This window comes from Pongo pygmaeus, chromosome 4 (assembly GCF_028885625.2).
Source record: "Pongo pygmaeus isolate AG05252 chromosome 4, NHGRI_mPonPyg2-v2.0_pri, whole genome shotgun sequence".
In the NCBI taxonomy this organism is placed as follows: Eukaryota; Metazoa; Chordata; class Mammalia; order Primates; family Hominidae; genus Pongo; species Pongo pygmaeus.
Window position 1 is genome coordinate 121845719 of NC_072377.2, and position 18436 is coordinate 121864154.

The 18436-nt window shown below is 34.9% G+C and overlaps 1 protein-coding gene across 2 annotated transcripts in view; it reads left to right on the forward strand.

Annotated features, from left to right (window-relative positions):
* The window catches only part of LOC129036989 (uncharacterized), a 170635-nt gene that overhangs the window by 125782 nt on the left and 26417 nt on the right, over positions 1-18436 (forward strand). For both annotated transcript variants that reach the window (XR_008502710.1, XR_008502709.1), the window contains one exon: positions 11093-11190. The gene's annotated coding sequence lies outside the window, so the exon portion shown is untranslated. The remainder of the gene's footprint in view (positions 1-11092; positions 11191-18436) is intronic.

Sequence of the window (18436 nt, forward strand, 5' to 3'; positions counted from 1 at the left end):
AATGAGAAGGAAAAGAGAAGAAAGAAGGAGATGAAGACGAGGAGCAACAAAAACTCTCAATGTAAATATAAAAAAAGATTCAATGAAGACAGCAGAAATCAATAAAATAGAAAACACAATGTTGAGAAAATTAATGAAACCGTAGGTTTTTTTTAATTTCAACAAAAAGATGAACTAAAACTAGATGGATCAATAGCAAAAAGAGGGATATCAAATTATCAATATCAGGATGAAAAACAGACTATCAGTAAAATCTATGGATTTAAAATGATAAAAAGGGGATATTATGAACAACTTTATGCCAACAACTTTAATGACTTAGAGGAAGTGGATAATTTTCTGTAAAAATACAATCTTCTAGAACTGATAAAAGATAAAACAAAAAATAAGAATAGCCCAGTATCTACAAAAGAAATTGAATTTGTTACTAAAAACCTTTCCACTAAAAACCTGTACATGAATGTTCGTATCAACTGTACTTATAATTCCTCAAAGCTAGAAAAAAAAAGATACGCATCAATGTGAGAATAAACAGATTGTGTAATATTTATATAACTAAATAATACTTAGAACTAAAAAGAAAGGACCTATGGATACAATATTAATATTAAAAAATTAAAAGATTATATACTGTTTACTCCATGTATGTAAAATTCTAGAATTAGTAAAATGGAATAGATGAATTGTCGCCTTTGAAGATGAGTGGCAGCAGAGAATGTCTCTGATAGGATCTGAGGAATTTCCTGGGGTTATAGTAATGTTTAATAATGTGAAAGGAGTTGGGATTAGATATGCATATGCATCTTCGAAGTTCAGTAAATACATACTTACCTTTGTACAACTCATATATTAATTTTATTTTTTTAAAAAACTCTTCAAGTATTGAACTTTCATTGTTGATGTGCATACTGAAATATTTAGGGGAAATTAATGCCTGCAATTTACATTGGGTGGACAAGGGAGATGATATATGAATATGTAAGTAATAACATGAGTTTAGTAAAATGTTAATATAGAACCTAGATTGTGTGAATATAAGAGTTCACTACACAAATCTTCCAACATGACTGTATACGTGTGTGTGTGTATGTTGTGTGTGTGTGTGTGTGTATACCAATGTGTTGGTTAACAACATGGATATGTTCTGAGAAATATATCGCTAGGTGATTTCACCACTGTGTGAACACCATAGAGTGTACTTACACAAACCTATGTGGTATAGTCTACTAGACACCCAGGCTGTATAGTAATATTGTCTATTGCAACTAGGCTTTTCCAACTGTCTACGGTATGTTACCGCATTAAATACTATAGGCAATTGTAACATAATTGTAAGTATTTGTGTACCTACACATAGAAAAGTTGTAGTAACATGATTGAAAAAATAAAAAATGGTACACCTGTATAGGGCACTTACCATGAACAGAGCCTGCAGATCTAGAAGTTGCTCTAGGTGAGTCAGTGAGTGTGAATGGGAAGGCCTAGGATATTACTGTATATTACTGTAAACTTATTTATAAACACTGTAAACTTAGGCTACACTAAATTTATTTTTAAAATATTTTCTCTTTCTTCCACAATAAATAAATAGCTTCCTGTAACTTTTCTAATGTATAAACTTTAATTTTTTAACTTATGGATTCATTTGAAATGAAGCTTAAAACACAGACACATTGAACGGCTGTACAAAAATATTTTCTTATTCTGTAAACATTTTTGTATTTTTATTTTTTAAATTTTTCTTACTTTTCACTTTCTAAATTGGTTTGCTGTAACTAAGACACACATACATAAGTGTAGGCCTGCACAGGGTCAGGATCATCAAGATATCACTAGACAACAGAAATCTTTTAGCTCCATTATGTTATGGGAGCATCATCATATATGCAGTTCGTCATTGATGGAAACATTATGTGGCGCGTGACGGTGTATATATACATATTTGCTTTCACATTAACTAACAGACTTTAGAGAAGTGTTTGCGTCCCTACGAAATATTACTTTTGAAGTTCTCTTTTCCCATCAGAGAATCAAGAGTAATAATATGAGATAACATCTTAGGTTTTTAGTCATCTGCTACTCCTGATTTAACTAGGCACACTCAAAATATCTTCAGTAGAGCAATGCAATTCGATAGGAAAATATAGCTTTTCTTTATCTCTTCTTGTCAATTACAACACATAGCTGCATATTTGTAGCAGATTTTCTTCAAGAAACTGTGTTTTGTTTCTTGGTGATTTACACTAGCAATTGTATTAGAGGACTGGGGCTGGGGATGCTAAATTTCTTGGATGCAGAATTAAGTCAAAGATGAAATGGAAGCCAGTCTCAATAAACAGCATAATTTGTCATGTACAAATGAATTACTTTATGCCAAAAAATCCTTTTCTAATTCGATATTGCTTTGCCTTTGAAACTTTCATTTCTTGCCATTACTTTTTTTGGTATATTCCATATTCTCACTATAAATAGCATATATCGTCTTCTAATTCAACAGTATTTACATTTATCAGGTCTTTTAGTGCTACATGTTTGTAACTTTAAATATGAGCACCTCAAAAAAATAGAAGACAGAAGAAAGAAAAAGAAATTACTAAACTACACAGTACCCTGAATGCTAATTTCAGGGAGTATCCAACAGATTAAAAATGTCAAACCGGTAACATTGTGTTAGTGGGATTTTCTTTAATAATGATATTGATTTTTTTTTTGCTTTAACAACATAATAGCTTCTATCTCAGGCACTGGGACTTGTGAAAAGTTAAAAATACAGAATGATAGGATTGAGAAAAGGAAGACAAACTGGTCAGAGGGAAAATGAAGAATCACAGGCTGGAAAGAAATAATAGATATGCAGATGCGGGTTGATAGCCTTAAAAATGAATAAAAGATTAACATAAGGTAAAGTAAATGAAGAAATTTCTTTAGATGCTGAATTTTTTTTTTTTACAATTTGGATGGCAATTACTATAGTAACAATACACAAAATAGTAATCTATTTTTTTCGTTAAGTTTTTCCTAGATCCAGTATTTAGGAGATCCCCATTCGATGGTATTCAAGTGAATTAAACACATTTGTTTAGCTTCAAGGAAAATAGACTCCTAGTGTAAAAAAGAAAGAGGTTTTCCAGTAAATGATTGTAATAAGTAGGCGGTAATACAAAGTAAAGACGCTTGAACGATTAAAATACATGAAAGTGTGATAGTGAAATGCATTGCTATTTTCTAGTTCCTATTTTCTGAGGGCCAGGCGCAGTGGCTCAGGCCTGTAATCCCAGCACTTTGGGAGGCCCAGGCGGGTGGATCACCTGAGGTCAGGAGTTTGAGACCAGCCTGACCAACATGGAGAAACCTCATCTCTACTAAAAATACAAAATTAGCCGGGCGTGATGGCGCATGCCTGTAATCCCAGCTACTCGGGAGGCTAAGGCAGGAGAATTGCTTGAACCTGGGAGATGGAGAATCGCACGCCGTTGCACTCCAGCTGGGCAACAAAAGCGAAACTCCGTCTCAAAAAAAAAAAAAAAAAAAAGAAAAGAAAAGAAAAAGAAAAGATGTGTGTGTGTGTGTGTGTGTGTAAGCAGATATATGATCAGTCTTTAAAAATTGCCTATGTCGGGAAATGGGAAACTTGTGCATCAGCTTTCTCACAGGAGAAGACCAAGTCATGATGGTCTATTGATGTTAGTACATTAGAAATTGCATTGTAGTTTTTTTTAAATACAACTTTAGCTCCTATTATTTAAAATTGTTTACAAACAAGTAACCAGTCTTTCTCTGTTGCATCTCTGTCAAGTTTCCCTCTCTATTGTTCCTTTTTAGACTCAATTCCCAGTTCCAGCACTTAGGATTGCTCACTCTACTTTTCCATGTTTACTTCTTCCAGATCTTTTTCTTGTTTGCATGAATTGGCACTAAAATAAAAATAAACAAAATGTATGACATATTGTCTATAGACTTGTGCATGTGTGCTTGAGCCTGAGTATGTTTATGAAGGGAGGAAGCATGGAGAAGGGGACAAGAAAAGATGGTGTTAAAAAAAGTCATGATATCGCTGCAAGTTCTTATTATGAGTGACAGAGGAGTTACTGACAAAAGAATAAGAAAAAGACAAAAAAAGAGAAAAAAATAACGTTTTCATTTCTTGATGAGGGGGAAATTCTCACCTTCAGAAAAGGTGACCTGGAGATTTTGGGTCAATATTCATATAAAATAAAGTTTGGGGATACTGGATTCTACATTAGAAGCAGAAGAACAAAGATAGAAAGGGACTCTAAGAAAATAAACTGAAATAAACTAGGCAAGTGCTGACTAGTGATTTTAAGTAAAGATGAGAATAACATGACTGTTATCAATTGCTAAAGGACAAAGACAGGTGGGTGAACATAGAAGTAGGATCCATACAAAGGAAGAAGGGAGCCTTGGGAAAGTATGCTATAATATTTATTTCTGTTTTTAAAAAAGGAGGTGCAACAAAGCCGGAAGTTTTACTAAGTGAAGGGTTTTCTCAGAACAGAAAATGGAAAAAAATCTTGGGAACGGAGGGGTTGATCAAAAAAGTTTAGTCTACAAGTCCAGGGAGGATTTATAAGCTCTCAATCTGATAGGATTTGAAGATAAAAGGAGTAATTCAGTGAAGAGGTTAGAGCAAATAGTTGATTATTGCTCCACTTTGTGTAATCATGTAGTGGCTTGGCCTTAGGATGACCTTCTAAAGTTTAGAGAATCTTGAGAGCAAAATTGTACCAGGGGAAACTGTAGTAGTTAGAAGTGAAAATTAGACTTCGCTAGTCTAAGGTTCAGCATAAGGGTGAATTCTAGCAATTTTCCATAATCATTATTCATAAAAGACCACAGACTTAACCATAGGGCTGTATTTGAGGTCGACAAAGCGGAGAAGACACAGACCCTATAAATAAATCAGAGTATAGGTGAAGTGGGTGATATTTCAAAGCCATATGAAAAAGATTTTTTGTTATTGTTTTTCTTCTTTTTTAAGCATAGAAGAAAGACAGCATTATCAAAGCCTTCAGAGGGAGTTAGTCATTTAAAGCAGCATCTGACAGTTCAGGCAAAGAGGTCATGGGGAAGCTACTGATCTGAACAAGTGGGCATTAGATTGCTGCGAAGAATTAGATATTCTTTACAGACTCAGTCAGGTCTGCACCCTACTTTTATTGGCTTTAGTGACCCATGTATGATCCAGTAAGATGACCTTCTATTACAAATGTGTTATTCTTTGAGTAGATTACACACTTTTCTAAGAGTCTCGGCTTACTTGCTGAGAGTCAATACAGTAGAGAAAAGGAAAGAATGGATTTAGCTAGGAGCTGGAGATGATCGTGGCTCCATTTTAAGATAGAGAAGTAAAGAAGCCCTCAGCACTATATACTGAAGAACGTATGCCAGTGGAGCCCATACTCAATACTCCTTTACAAAGAGAGGACATCAGAGTCACATTTTCTTACTGCACATGTTACTTGTTGATTGTGATAAATTGTTTTTTTTTTTTTTAAACTGCAGTCATGACTAGGCAAGGAAGAGATCATTTATTGAAACTTCCAAAATAGTCTAACCTTCCCCTAAGGCTTTGCTTGTATACATATGTTCAACAACTCTCATGACTTAATAACTTATCTTGCCACGTTAATCTGAGCAATAAGTTTTAGAGGCTACTAAATGTTATATATTAAATTAACATCATAATACGACACTTTATCCTATATTGATTTTCCTCATTGTTGCAGAACAACACATTTCCCTTTAGTGTTGAAAAATTCCCAGATTCAGAAAGAAAAAGCTGTAGTCATGTCACCATGATCCCTTGGGGTTGGAGATTAGGCCACATCAATAAGCCTAATGAAAAAACAGTTGTAAATTAAAACATAATAGAAGGAAACAAGATTGCCTCCTCTATTTCAAGTGACAATAAAATGAGGAGGAATACCCCAAAACTCCAGAGTTATGAATTATTCCTACACTTTAGTAAAATAAAGAAATAAACATTTTAAAATGATATTGATTTAAAGATGGCTGTCTTCACACTATCGATTAGGATGGTTTGTGTGCTTAGATTCTTATAAAGTGAGACTGATGAAATTGTTCCATCAGTTCCATGATATATAACGTGGCCTGCTTTATATATTTTCCATATATATATATATACATACATATATATATATATATATTTATAGAGAGAGATGGGGTCTTGATCTGTCACCCAGGCTGGAGTGCAGTGGCATGATGATAGCTCACTGCACCCTTGAGCTTTTGGGTTCAAGTAATCCTCCTGGCTCAGTGTCCAAAGTAGCTGAGACTACAGGTGGATGCCATCATATGCGGTTAAATTTTTTTTTTTTTTTTGGCAAAGATAGGGTCTTAATATGTTGCCAAGGCTCATGTTAAATATTTCTGTATACTCACCTATTAATGTTTCTCCTTTCAATATTGGTTGTATTCATTTGTTAAGCTTTAGGTAATCATTTTTATTTTTGATGTATATATCAAATTTGAAAGGTAAATAAAATGTGCATATAGAACATTCACATGGTGTTCATGAATTGCTTAGATCTTCAAGTGACTTTATTAAGAATCCTAATTTTTACAGATAATCTTTTTAAAAAAATTGTGCAGCATTTAAGGATTCCTAGAGTAAAATCTGAGATGTGCCATGTATGGATTGTTTGAACTTTGATTATTCTTCCTGCTGCTTTTTAACTTGGTAGATCCTGTTAATAATTGAACAGGTCACTATGTATATAGAAAATGTGGATAGGAGTAAGAGAAGAATAAGGAGTGATGGAGAGATAAAGGGATCAATGGAGAGAAAGCAGAAGGTGTATATATTAAAAAAAGTATAAAATAAACCAGAAAACAAGCAAGAAATGCAAAGTAAAGAATTTTAAATAATCTTTGGCTCAAAATATTGTGTCTCTCTAACATGCTACAGAGGAATCAATTTCTAGGCTGCTCTGAAACCAGGATGTGACAGGTGGCTGATCTCCACCCTCTAATAAATCCAGAGCCTCAATTATGGATTGAATTCCTGTCATTCCTTATATCTTTTGTTTACTTTTCAGAAGAACTAAAATCAATGGTGTGGTGAGAAGAAAAAATGAGGTGGAGAATAGGGAAGAGAAAATATTATAACAACTAAAGACTATTTCATATAGATTTCCTACTCTCTTAATCAGCCTGAGTCCATATCTTCTAATGATATTTCTTTTGAGACAGGTGGAACTCACACAGGAAGTAAGAATGTTATTCTAAGCTCATCTCTTTAATTTACTAATTTGTGTATGTTAAGCCCATTTTGAAGAGTACTCTTGGGTTAAAATGTCTTTGAGGTTATACTGCAGGTCCCCAAAACAGGGTGTGGTGCTTTTTTGTTTGTTTGATTTTTGTTTTTGGAGGGGGAGGGGGGAGTGAGAGAGAGAGAGAGAGAGAGATTGATTTCTGACCTACATGGAATTATTTCTGGTCCTAAGAACAATTATCAAGAGGTTAGGGCTTTCTGAAAAGCTGGTTATTGACACGATAAATAAAAGCAGCCCCTAGGTAAACATGTCTGTGTATTTCAAAGTATATAAAACATACCTGAAGAATACAAATGTGCTTTCTTCTAAGATAGCCTTTGAAACACTGAAATTTATTGGTTCACCTTTGCCAGCATACGCTAATGATCAACTATTGAGATACATATTCTATTTTCCTTAGACAACCAATGAGCAACTCTTTGGTGTAAAATTATGTCAGACCAGTTTAAGAATTACTTGTCTCTTGTTTTATTCTAAAGAAATAAGGCATGACTGAAAGGCAGACACCTAAGTCCATAGAAGTCATCCAAGTGTTTTTTTAAAAATATATTTGTTATACTTTTAGACTTGAAAATAAGCCATGGTTCATGTCCCAAAAAAGCAAAGAATTCATGACTAAGACCTCAAAAGCAAATGCAACAAAAACAAAAGTAGACAAATGGGACTTAATTAAACTAGAAAATTTCTGCACAGCAAAAGAAATTATCAACAGAGCAAACAGACAACCTGCAGAATAGAAGAAAATATTTGGAAACTATGCATCTGACAAGGAACTAATATCCAGAATCTATAAGAAGCTGAAACAACAACAGTAACAGCAAAAACCTCATTAATAAGTGGGCAAAGGACAAGAACAGACATTTTTCAAATGAAAACATACAAATGGCCAAGAAGCATATGACAAAATGCTCACCATCACTAATCATGAGAGAAATGCAAATTAAATTCACAATGTGATATCTTACACCAGTCAGAATGGCTATTAATAAAACGTCAAAAAATAATAGATGTTGGCAAAGACGTAGAGAAAAGGGAACACATGTATTCTTGATGAGAATATAAATTAGTACAACCACTATGGAAAACAGCATGAAGATTTCTCAAAGAACTACCACTACTGGGTATCTACCCGAAAGGAAAAGAAATCATTATATCAAAAATATAACTGAACTCATTTGTTTATTGTAGTACTATTCACAATAGCAAAGATATGGAAATCAACCTAAGTGTTTATCAATGGATGACTGCATAAAGAAAATATCTTTCATATATACAAATAATATATGTATATACATATATACACATATGTATATACATATATACACGTATGTATATACATATATACATACATATAATATATGTATATACCATGGAATACCACTCAGCCATAAAAAAGAATAAAGTTATGTCTTTTGCAGCAACATAGATGGAACTGGAGGCCATTAAGTGAAATTACTCAGTAAGTCAAATACCACATGTTCTCACTTATAAAAGGGAGCTAAATAATGTGTGCACATGGACGCAGAGTGGGGAATAATAGACCTTGTAGACTCAGAAGTGTGGGAGATTGCGAAGGAGTAAGAGATGAGAAATTACACTCTAGGTTCAATGAACATTATTTGAGTGATGGTTACACTAAAAGCCCAGACTTTGCCACTATGCAATGTATCCATGTAACAAAATTCCACTTGTACTCCTAAATTTATGCAAGTTTTTAAAAAAATGTTTATTTTAGGTATAAGCAAAACGAAACAAAAACACTAAAAATAAATAAACAAAAAACAAGAGAGCAGGGTCCAGTTTTCAGATAAGAAGGCAGTGGGGGCCTTGTGAAAATTCTTATGTGTTCTTGATGATATTATGCATTACATTTTTTACATTCAATTGAAGCACAAGTAATTAAGTGATCGAGCACATGCAGAGTAGAAAGTGATTGCTTTACGTTAGAGAAAAGCCAAGGGGATTTGTGGCACAATCTGGCATAGGATTTTGTACGCTCTGGTCACCATTTTCTACTTAATTTTCTTTTAGAACTGTTAGAGACACAATTAAAATAGATTCTCTCAACTCCCCAGTGTGTGGATAGATTTTACTGCCTTTTAGGCCCAAAATGGAAAGCCTGAATGTTGAATGACATTTGATAGATAAGTGTCTCTCTTCAATTTTGGTATTTCTATCATTTCTAGTGATTTCAATAGCACTGAGATACAAAAGGATAATAAATCTAATAAGAAAAGTAAAAAACATTTCCCCTCATTACTTTTTACTTTTTAACTCCTTCCATCTCCTACTACCCAGGCCGAGGCCAGCTATAAATTGTAGATAATATAATTAGCCTCAGATGGGAAAGTAACTCTGTCTACCTAGAGGTGAGAATGTTATACTGTTCCATTCTACTTCACAGTAACAATAGTAATAATAACATTGCTACAACATCACAAAATATGCATGAGTACAATACAATTATGTGTGGCAATATCATTTGCAAATATATGCAATTTTTTAAATTATTATACTTTAAGTTCTAGGATACATGTGCACAACGTGCAGGTTTGTTACGTATGTATACCTGTGCCATGTTGGTGTGCTGCACCCATTAACTCGTCATTTACATTAGGTATATCTCCTAATGCCATCCCTCCCCACTCCCACCCACCCCATGACAGGCCCTGGTGTGTGATGTTCCCCTTCCTGTGTCCAAGTTTTCTCATTGTTCAATTCCCACCTATGAGTGAGAACATGCAGTGTTTGGTTTTTTGTCCTTGCAATAGTTTGCTGGGAATGATGGTTTCCAATTTCATCCATGTCCCTACAAAGGACATGAACTCATCATTTTTATGGCTGCATAGTATTCCATGGTGTACATGTGCCACATTTTCTTAATCCAGTCTATCACTGATGGACATTTGGGTTGGTTCCAAGTCTTTGCTATTGTGAATAGTGCCACAATAAACATACGTGTGCATGTGTCTTTATAGCAGCATGATTTATAATCCTTTGTGTACATACCCAGTAATGGGATGGCTGGGTCAAATGGTATTTCTAGTTCTAGATCCCTGAGGAATTGCCACATTGTCTTCCAAAATGGTTGAACTAGTTTACGGTCCCACCAACAGTGTGAAAGCATTCCTATTTCTCCACATCCTCTCCAGCACCTGTTTTTTCCTGACTTTTTAATGATTGCCATTCTAACTTGTGTGAGATGGTATCTCATTGTGGTTTTGATTTGCATTTCTCTGATGGCCACTGATGATGAGCATTTTTTCATGTGTCTGTTGGCTGCATAAATGTCTTCTTTTGAGAAGTGTCTGTTCATATCCTTCGCCCACTTTTTGATGGGATTGTTTGTTTTTTTCTTGTAAATTTTCTACAAAGAACTCAAATATATGCAATTTTATACTCCATAAGTAATTGTTGTACAAATAAATTAATCTTAAAATTTATAAATGAGTTATTTTCAAATATTTTTTCCTTTTTAATCTCTTTAACAAATATTGGGATCTCAAGATGAGCCAAATGATAACCCAATAAATTATATGAGTAACTAATTTTGCATGGCTTGGTGAATGATAGAGGCAGAACCAAAAGCAGCTCCGTTTTCTTCACCTGTGCTGAATTCTTTGGCCCAAGCCAGTGAAAAACTAATTTGCAGTTTCTAGTTGTTAGAATTGAGTCTTCTCTGAGTAGTACTAAGGCCCTAACTCCTATTGGGACTGAGGAGGTTATACCATTTTTCCCATACCTTTAATTTAATAGTCCTTTCTTCCTATTTTCAGTTCATCATGGGTCCTCTTGAAATCTCCTACCTTTGGGAGCAAAGATTACTGCAGGCAGGAAGACAGGTCTATGATTGCCCAGGCTGCAGTGCAAGAAGGTGAGCACATTTCAGTTTATCTCCCTACATTAGAAGGAAGAAACTTCTAGGTTAACAATCAGATATATCTTCACATCCTAGTGACCCCAATAAGATTAACTTTCACTTTTATATCTGAGTCAGTGCCAAAGGAAATGACAGTCTCCCTTCTCTTTTTGAGAAATTCATTTGTTCGTGTATGCAGCTGAGTTTTTGGGTTACCTAGTACGTTATAAGAACTGTGAGGTGCAATGAGTACAAGGGTAAGCAAATGAGCTATCACATGTCCCTTACATGTGGATTGTGTGTTTGAGTGGGGAGGAGAAATCTCCACACTTGGAGTAGTAATTACTCCTCAGAGCCAATCACTCATTACCAGAATCACTGTGCTTTAGGCTTTGATCTTTGCTAGCATATATCTTCTTGGATGAAATAAGTTACATCCCTCTATAAAAATCAGTGGTTAGAGTCATTGGTGAGAGGAAAGTTGGCAAAAGCAACAATCAACTTCTGAAGCTGCTGTCTAGCTGGGTACTTTCTCAGATTGTAGACTCAATAATAGTTAGATCCCCAATCATTTACACTGACATGCTGTGTCACAGTTGCAACTGGTCTGGAGCCCGTGTGCTGGACTAAAGCTTTTTAAATGCCTAATACGGAAAATTAGGAATGGATATTCTGAAATTATTGCTGTCCTTACATGCAGTTGGAATTCATGAGGCTCTGGTTTTGAGAAAAGGAGAAATGCTGAAAATGGCATGCCCGCTGGCCTTGATTCATTATATACCCCGGGAACACTGGGCTTTAAGACTCCCCTGAAACTCATAGCTGTCTCTCTTAGCAGATGTGTGAAACTCCAGCTCTTTCCATGGTAGTTTTGCACTATGACAATCCCTGAACGCTGCTGTTACCACTGTATATGAACACTGAATGAACAAAGACATTTTCTAGCTGAGTAAACCATAAGCTCAGATTTATTAAAATACCAAAGAGGTTAGTTATTATGGGAGATTAACGGACCACTGCTGATCCTATTTTTTTAAGCAAGAAGACTTGATAGCTAAACTTGTATGCCTCCTGAACTTACATGATTATTGCCCTGCTCCAATCCTTCATTTCAATGCAGGGTTCTTAAAGCATCAAACAGCAGTTCTGTTTGACTAACAGAAAAGCTAAACTTTGCTTCCCCTCCTTCCGTACTTTACCTGTATAAGAATGTTTAGATGTTTTCAAGAATGAATCATGAGTGTTCTGAACTTCGGGAAGGTAACAGGTCAAATTTTAGGGTGCGTACATGTTCTCAACAAAATAGAAGTCCTATCACCTTCTTCACAAGGTAAAGAGTAAATTCACCTTCACATCAATGCAAGATCACTGGAAAATAGTCATTGAATGGAAAATATATTTTGCGTTGGGCTGATAACCTACAATTTGGTGGGAGAAAAGGCTCTTAGTTGTTGCAGCTCCCAAGTTTGTGGTATAAATACTTCTATCATGTAAGTTTAACAAATGACTCACCATATTCCTAAATACTTAGCAATTGGCTCTTGCAAGCTGTTATCAACTGGTTCCAGTAGAGGCTTTCTAAACTACATATTTCCCATATAGGGAACAAATTGACCTTGATATGACCTAGTTTACTCTTTTTGATCAATTGAAAATAATTACAAAGAGATTGATTCTCCCTCTCCATTTGGGTGGAAATTATGCAGGAATTGCACCCTTCTGTTCAGGTTGCCAGGCCACTAAAGCATCCCCCAAGGATACACTTATCCTTGACTGGGATATACTGTGCTGAGCTTATGAACTAAAGAGATGTCAAAGTCAGATACACAGAGAACAAGACCAAACTGGGCTGCCAAGAAAGGACCCTGAAGGAGTAATAATGGTATGAGATATAAAATCAAATGGAAATCAAGAATTGTAAAAAATTCCTAGGATGAGACAATTCATGCATTCAACACTAATCAGTTTTTCCCCTTAAGGACTGTATATTCTTATGGGGACTGGGGAAACCAATAAAGAAATCAACGAAAACAGAAAGAACAGAGATAGGGAAATAACAATATATGCAATAAAGAAAATTAAACAAGTTAGTGAGACAGTTTGGGTTTAGATGAGGAATGCAGAGGAGTCCTTTCTGAAAAAGTAACTCTTTAAACAAAATATTTCAGGTGGCTGTATTAGCTTTCTATTGTTTCTGTCACAAAAAAGTACCACCAAATCTTTGGCTTAAAACAACACCAATTTTTTTTTTTAACAATTCTTGTGGTCGGAAGTCTAAAATCAGTCTCACTGGGCTAAAATCAAGGATTGGGAGACGTTCATTTATTTCACCTGAAGTTTGAAGTGCAATTGACTATTATATATTGGCCATGTATACCAGTGTTGCTGGAAAATTCCTTTTTATTTCAGTAATACATCCTTACATTATTTTAGATTTTTCCTGCATAGAATTGCATAGTCCGTGAGTAATATTATATTATTATCATCCATTTCAGTGCTGTTAAGTGACAACAAAAGGACTGACTTTTGTTTTGTTTCATTTAATGGGTTGGTACCTGCAGTGCCATGCTGAATAGGAGTCATCATAGGGAACAAACTAGGGCCATTCCCAATCATAGGGGGAAAGAATCCAAGTTGTCACCTTTAAAAATGATGTCTAGTGTAGATTTTAAAACATGTCTTTAAAAAGTAACCTTTGAATCAAGCCCTCAGTGATAAGACGGAACCAGCAAAGCAAAGATTTGAAAGTGGCTATTAGGTAAAGGTAACAAAAAAACAAGTACTTTGAGGTGGAAAATGCTCAGTGAGTTCAAGTGGCAGCTACTGTGGCTACAGCCCGCTGCATGAATGTCGAGAAGATTAGTAGAAGATGAGGCTGAAGAAATAAGCAGGGGTACATTATTTAGGTCCTTGTATGCCATATAAAGATTTTGTGTTTCATTCTAATTTTAATAAGAAATCGTTACAGTCTTTAAAGCAATTGGTGATATCTGATCTATATTTTCTAAAAGATCACTTGTTTTCTATAGAGAGTGTAGGTGGCAAAGGAAGTATAGAATGGATGTATATGGGCTAATCTGGAAGGATTCAGAGACAGACTCCTATGGTTGTTTATTATACAATCCTGGCATCGATTTGCAAATGAATAGTGCTTCTCAGGGGCAGAAGAGGTACAAAAACTTTGTTTTAAAAAGAATGGACAATGTCTACAATGAAGTAACATAGAATCACAGTTTTTTGGCTTTTTTTTTTTTTTTTTTTTTTTTTTTTAGCTTAACTGAATGCAGTAACACCAAGTGGCAAGGTCTCCTGCATAGCCAGTCCAATTCAGCCTTTAAAGTTAAATGCTTACATGGAAAGGAGCCCATTTCAACCTTTATACTGATGGTTGCTACTGCAAATGATTGGTTTGGTCAGCAAAAGGCTAGCAGAAAAATGAAACTTGTAAACTTTTTGACAAATAATGGCTCATAGTACAAAGAGTAAAGTTTAATGAATATATTTTCCCCCAAAAAAGTAAATTAAAGAGGAACGACTTATTTTCTATTTAATTGGGTAAAAAGCTCTTCATGTGATGACTTTCATTGTGTACCACATGGGCAAACATTTCATGAATTCACCACTGATTTAGAACTTCATAGACAACAAAAGTATTTCCTTCAGTATGTCTATTTATGGATTCTAAATTTCAGTAATTAACCAAGAAATAAAATAAACCATTTTTAATTAACCTGAAGATAAAACCCTTAAGAGATTCTTTTTTTCTATAAAATTTTAAAATGATTCTTTATAATTATTTAATTATAATTACATAGAAATAAGGTTTTAGATTCTATTTTGAGGTATACTAATGTGCCTCAAAATGAATTGTTACTTATAATTGTCACACTTGCACAGTAACTTGCAAATCTTGCCCGTGCTGAATTTTCAACCTTGTCATGATAATGTTAATATAATGGTGATAAAATGCAGCAGCTACCTGATGACTTTGAAGTAGTCCTCTTTACAGAGTAATTTCTTATATATGTTTATAAATTAGATATAAGATGATTCTTTTTGCAAGCAAGTTTATTGCATTAAGCTGTTTCAAAGCTATTATCAAATACCAAAGGTACGCTAGTAAAAACTAGATGGTAATAAATTTATTTCACCACATTTAAAATTAATATTCAGAATTAGTTATTGGCAATATGTACAAGGGCATACATGAAACACATACACACATTATATACAATCTATTTTCTGAGTATGAAATGTCCTGCAAGGAATCTTGCATGCAAATTTTTGTTTACATCATTATCTTCTAGGTTAATTTTGCTACAAATAGTAGCCTGAGATTCATAACACAGTAACATTTATACTATTGGCTAGGCAAATAGTATCAGAATTCTGATAGGGTAGAATCAGAAAGGGAGGAAGAAAGAGGGAGAGGAGGAGGAGGAGAAAGTGGAGGAAGAGGAGATCATAAAACAGTAGGAAGAACAGGAAGAGGAAGAAGAGAAGGAGGAGGAAGAAGATGTGGGGAAGACAGAGAAGAAAGCAGCAGAAGAGGAAACAAGGGCAGTGGGAACTGCTATACTAGTTCATTGGGTGAATCCAAAAAGTGACATTAGCGTTCTCGCTTCTCCAAGATGAAATCAGGATGGAGAGGTAACTTTCCAGCCATCCTTATGATAAGACATCAAAACTTTGTTTAAAATATACCAATTTCCCATAATGTCTGATGGCCATTTTTCATATGTAAGCTGCAGAAATAATTTTTAGGTCAAACATAACTTGGGGAGAGATTTTATGTTATTTAGGATTATATAACACTCTTCTGTTTATGAGAAGCAGAGGCTCATTCAGGTTATTTCAACAATAGAAAATGTATTGTATGGATACATCCGGAGCATGTGTCAGGTCTCAGAGAAACCTAGTGAAATATAAATATCTGGGCCTCTCAGGAAGAACAGGAGCTGCAGGACAACCACACCTCATGATAGGTTCCCAGGATCCTTGAAAGTTCTGCTGAATACATTATTTTATCAACCCCTCAGCAGCAGAATTTCATTGCTTTTCCTCTGCTTCTGTCGGTACCAATCAACTGGTCCTCTTTACTTTCCCATTTAAACCCACTCATCCATTTCCCCTATCTGATTTTCCATTTAATCACCATCTTCCTTATTTCCGCAGAGCTTTGGCATTCTGCCACCACAAAGGCCACTGGCAAACCTGTGCATGAATTTTGTTATGGGCTACATGTTACAACTGTCCAGTCAGCTGTGGCCAGGAGGCTGGCTTAGTAGTAGTAGCAGGCTCTCTTCCATGTGGACCATGGGAGGGGCTACAATTTGGATGTTTGGCTTCTCTGGTCACCAAATATTTGAGAGATGATTCTGATTACAGCTTTGAAAGTTTCCACCTTTCAGAATCTTAATATATAAGATATATATATGTAATAAAATAATATATATAATATATATGTAATAAAATAATGTATAAGATATATACATATGTAATAAAAGGGGAAGGATAGAATCAAATAGAAAAATAATATATAAAGTTATCATGGCAAGCCTATCACAATGAAAACTGAAATGTCTCAAGTAAGCAAGTCCTTGACTTTCTGAAAAACATCACATTGATTCAGTCATTCACTCATTTACTTATTCATGTTACACATGCTATTGATCTTCTACTATATTTCACAATCTCAACGAACAGGTTCCCATACCCCACTTCCAACCTCTCCCTTTGCCTTTAGTGTGGCCTAAGTTGCTTTACGAAATGACATGCAATTAAACTAAATACATGAAATTAAATGGTGATGTGTATTTTCAGAGATTACATGACCGAGGCCACATTAGAGAGTGTGCTCAGGGAGGCTATCTCTGCTACTTGTGCTGAGACACAAAGAATGAGAAGGAACCAGCCTAAAGCAATAATGTTCAATGGCAGCGTTCAATTTTGCAATGCCACATGGTGACAAAAATTAATAGAATGCAGTTTTTAACCCCAGCTTTTCACCTAGCTAATTCACTATGTAGAGCAAAATATGGGTCCAATGGCACAGGCATGTGAGGCATTTTCTTCACATTAGTCCTTTAGTACTGCGATGGTACTGTTATAATAAGCCATTCATTGGCTTGCTTGAAATGTTTCTGTAATTTGGGAATAAGAAAAGAAATTGCCACCTGGAAGAGAATATTTTTCAGGAATGATAGGACAGCCCATACCACAAAATTATACTAACAGCAGCTGAACATTGATCCATCTGGAAACTTTAAACAATGCATCTGGCAATTTACAGGTAATAACTTGCCACATTTGACAGAAAAGGTCATAAATATTTCTTATTATTATCAAACAAGACACCTGTGAGCTCCAAGCTAATACTTATAAATCTACGGGCCATATTGGCTGGCTGTCCTGAAGTAAACATAAAGTCAGCTAATCTTACAAATTGGAAAATGCCATAAACACAGCCAGAAGAGAGTATATTTGTGAATAAAAGTAATCTGTCTGATGATAAGATGTAGTTGGATTTCATCTTAAGTCAGCCATTGATATTACAATCTGTGATATTACAATCACAGATCCCTGTTTTTCTGGAACTCTGCTGGTTTATGCCAGTTGCTGGTTTATGCCAGGTAACTTATATTGTCTCTCTAGTCCTAACACAACCGTCCTCCAGAAAACAGAAAGACAGAGTGAGAAAGAACTGAAACATAACTTGGATTTCCAACTGTCTTAAGAATAGAAAATAAAAGAGTTGTTCGTTTTGCTGAGGATACCACTTCCTTAGTCTCTCCTGCTGCATTACTGGCTCAGGCTGAAGAAGAGCTCTCTCCAAAAAAAGCAGGCTAGCATCCTGATATACATATATACACACACACACACACACACGCATATATATGTGCATATATACACCTATACATGTATATATACATATACATACATATCTATATATAATATAGAGATATCATATGTTATATGTCATATATGTTAGCCTATCATATATATGATATATATGATACATATATGATAGGCTAACATATATATGATAGGCTAAACTCTGTACTCAGCTAAGTGCAACTGCCCTAATGTTCTTTCTGAGAAGTAAAGCTGGCCTACTAGCATTTTCTGAATCCCCAATCATACAGTTCTTTTTTGAAAATGCAGTAGATGTATTGTATACACACTCTAAAAGCACAAAGAAAAAAATTATTTATAAAAATGTCAACTAAAGACTAATTTTATAAATATCAGGAATAACTGT